Source organism: Trifolium pratense, linkage group LG6, assembly GCF_020283565.1.
Source record: "Trifolium pratense cultivar HEN17-A07 linkage group LG6, ARS_RC_1.1, whole genome shotgun sequence".
In the NCBI taxonomy this organism is placed as follows: domain Eukaryota; kingdom Viridiplantae; phylum Streptophyta; class Magnoliopsida; order Fabales; family Fabaceae; genus Trifolium; species Trifolium pratense.
In genome coordinates, this window is record NC_060064.1 from 45,640,548 (window position 1) to 45,644,576 (window position 4,029).

General features: G+C 34.1%; 1 long non-coding RNA gene across 1 annotated transcript; it reads right to left on the minus strand.

Moving 5' to 3' along the window:
• Window positions 1-429: 429 nt before the first annotated feature.
• On the minus strand, window positions 430-3,500 carry LOC123889482. The gene is made up of 5 exons (XR_006802590.1): window positions 3,059-3,500; window positions 1,771-2,114; window positions 1,561-1,675; window positions 1,164-1,245; window positions 430-859 (listed from the first exon to the last, which is right to left on the minus strand). It is a non-coding gene; the product is annotated as an uncharacterized LOC123889482 (long non-coding RNA).
• Window positions 3,501-4,029: the final 529 nt, after the last annotated feature.

Here is a 4,029-nt window from a genome sequence, read left to right on the forward strand (position 1 = left end):
ACTACAAGAAAAAAGGTACTTTGCGACAGGCAAAATTGCAGTTTGCAACGGTTGAAACTGTCGCAATTGTACATCTGCGACACTTAGCGAACCGTTGCTGATTTGTGTGTCGCAAGAGAACTTTGCAACAGTTTTGAAAACCGTCGTTACAACAGTTTCAAACTGTCGCAATGTTTTTTCCCAGTAAGACTGAATTTAGTAGCAGAACTTGCAACGGTTTCAAAACCGTCGCAAACTGTTTTATTTTTTAAAAAAATATAATAATTTAAAACATTTTAGTGGCTTATTAAATAACATATACATATCCATACAAGAGTAATGAAATTAAAATTCACAAATATAAATAACTTAATCTCATTTATATAATTCATTCAGTAGTGACAACATCCATACATCAAAAAATTAATTAAAGTACTTAAAGTTCCCAACGAAAAAAAATCAATGTAGTTCAAACATTGAAAAACTAAAACATAAACATTAGTATAGTGGTTAAACATACAAAACATTATGGCAAAATAAGTTCTTAAAATATCTAAACATTCCCTAGTAAATGATGTTGCTTCATAATCCTTAATTAGTGCTACCATCTCTTGACTCTTCTTATTTGGTTACCTGAAAAAACATAACTATTAGGATACTTAAAAAAACGAATGGACTCAATCATAAAAAACCCCGGACCTATAGCACACACACAAATGACAATAAATAAGGGCAACAAAATTAAGCTCCGTCTAGAATCACATCTCCCACTGCAACTGGAGCCATTGATTGAAGATAGTGATGGTGTGGTAGCAAACAACTTTCGCGTTGCCTCACGGTGGTCTCGCAGAGGGTTCGCATTCAGACTTCAGAAACAGAACTGCGAAGCAACCAGAAACATAGTGAGAAGCACACAAACTAAAAACTTATGCAGCAACAACATCAAGAACATACTATAAGTAACAGAAAATAAATCACCATAGTGTAGTAAAGAAACAATTAAGTGGAATTAATAAGAAAGAGATGAAAAGGTCAATCATAATATACAAAGAGCTAGAATCATACTATAAGAGAATATACTAGTATCACTACTATTAGAGAAATATTAAAATGAGATGGAAGTAATAGAGCATTATTTAATGTAAGTGTTAAAAGGAGATGGAAATTTACAAATTTTATCTAACCATAACAATTTGTCTTATGTGTGATTGGTTTCCCCTTCATCTGAACGGATTCTGCAAACAACCAGTTGGTTGACTTCTCATCCTTCACATTAAAATCAAGGTCCAAAACAACTCAAAGTTAATATTTACCCTATAATAGAATTCATGTTGGGAATGAAGAAAGTAAACCACTACATATACTCTGCAAAATTCTTCTTTGATGGTAGAACAAAATTAACAAAAGGAGGCTTGATAAAAAATGGGACAACGATATACTCTGCAATTAATAGAACTATTTGACCTTTGTCATTTAACAATTATGATAGTACTATCTCACTATTTGTAAATAAAGGATTCTCACAATAAAGTTTGATAAACATGAAAGTTCTGTTAAACGCTTACAAAGTAATGTACACACCTTAACACTTGAAAGAAGAATTTGAAACCAGTCCATGGAACCATAAGAACTCTGCTCTTCAATGACATGTGTAGTGTAACTAGAACAAGGCTAGATTAATAACTTCAGCTCATACCTGCATAAGTATATAGTAACTTAAATAGATGAATGGAGTCGAGAAAACTTGAAAGAGGAGACATTCCAAAAAAAAAATAATCAGCAGATACTCACAACAGGGTGGGCGAGTAGATCTCCAAAGTTGTAGTTGTAGAAGTTATCTCCCAGCAAGACAGAAAGAGACAAGTAATCAAATGCCAAATCCTAACAGACCATAATAAAAAATTCAGTCAAATAAGGTAGGACCAATTTCAGCATCCAAAGTACATAATTTGAGTACTTGCAATCAACTTAGTTTCAAGAGACAAGAAATCAAAATTATGATACACCCATAAGAAAAATGCATTTGTATGATAAAAATGCATTTGTATAAACTCATAAGAATGATTCCATCCTTTTAGCATTCTCTTCTATTATTTTGCTCCGTGGCTCCTCATATGGTGAAGTCGCCATTTTCACTACATTGAGAAAAAGAATTAGGATAAGTATAAAAACAATGTCATGTGTTGGTAGTTGGTACTTTATTGCATTGATGATGAATCAATCCCTGAGGAAGATAATCCCTCCACAATAAAAAAGGAAAGAGAATCCCTATAATCATTCTCCAAAGATTCATTATGTCTCTCAGGGAAGTAAGAAACAAACTCCCTAACTGAGATAATTAAACAAACAAGATTCATAAACATGTCCACTTAATAGTTATAAGGGATGTACATGTAGTTCATAGTTTCTAAGCACTTGCACATTTAATCATCACGATAAAAATAGCATAGCTTTAGTTAATATTATTATTTGACTCGAATTGATTTGACCACAACAGCTGAACACAATCTCACTACACTGAACAAAACTCACCACTAGCTCTAAAACTACAACAGATGCAGCAAGCAAAACTTGCTAAAACAAAGTTTGAAATTTACCAACACAATTTTGAACATAAGTCTTGTAGGATTACAATAAGAGATTAGTCAAGTTTATGGTTTCATCATATTAGTTTTCTAAAGGTTTTTCCAGAACCTAACTTATTAAAATATAAAATGTTAGTATGTTAGTATCTTGAATCCAAACATGCACTACCAATCAACTACACAAAATCAAACAACGGACACGAACATGGACACAACACTAACACGTGGTCCCAGATAATAATTTGAGTTGAGTTGTGACTAACTTATTATAAAGGAAGCTTGTGGCTAAATTTGAGTTTGAAAAAGTATTAAAGGGAATAATTTTACAAGCATTTAGCGAAAATCTTCAATCTAAAATAAAAGTGGCAAATATACACACATAGCATATATACAATTAAAACTAAGAATGGTTAACTCTAACCCTAAGCATTAAACTAAAAAATTGAAAACAAAGTATGGAGAATCTATATCTTGGAAGTTTGATTTATACATACTTTTATCTACAACGAACAGTGGAAGCAGATGACAGAACAATGGAACGAGAAGCAACGACGGGTAGATAGAGCAGTCGAGCTTTGAAAGAACGGCAGAGCGCCGGAGTATGAGGTGGAGGTTCGGTACAGAGGCGGTCAGAGGGTCGGCGGCCTAAGGATTCTCACTTCTTCTTTATGCTCAACACAAATCTTACTTCTCTCGACGGGAACAGTAAAGAGATCGATTGGAGAGAGTGATTAAGGGATTTAAGGTGAAAGATTGGAGAGTGAGTTTTGATACCAACGATTGGAGAGAACGATGAACCCATTCACTTTTCTGGAAGGGAACGATGAAGAAAGTTGCGCCGGAGTGTGACTGTGGTGGCGATGAGAGAGTGTTTTGGGATTTAGGGATTTCTCAATGAAATGTGTTTTTTCACTTTTGTGTGTGTGTTTTTGTGTTTTTATTTTTGGTATTAAGTGAGTGAGTTTTTTTTTTTTGATAAAATAATTGAAAAGAGGTATTGCCGCTTTAAAAAGCAAAATATTGTGACGGTTGACATAACTGTCGCATAAACCGTTGCAAAAATTTTAAAATTAACACATTGCGACGGTTATGGTTAAGTTGTTGCAACTGAAGTGTCGCAAAGTGACATTTTTCTTGTAGTGAGATTTGACACAAATTATGATTTGAAGTTCATAAATTTTATTTTTTGGTGAAAAAATTTGAAAGAACATCACCGAAAACGTCTGATGCGGCTTCTGATACGGTTGTGATGCGGTTATGATGAGGTCGTATACGTGAATTAAGATCACACCGCAATTGCGGTGCGATGCGGTTGCGGAGTCTACCGTATCAGCAATATTGCGGCCGCAATTGCGGATGCGTGCTGCAATTTAAAACTTTGTGAGCAACCAACGAAGTTGTGGGTTTCAAATACAGGCCAAAATTCGAAAAGAAAATTCTGGAGATGTCGAAATTCTTGAGTAAG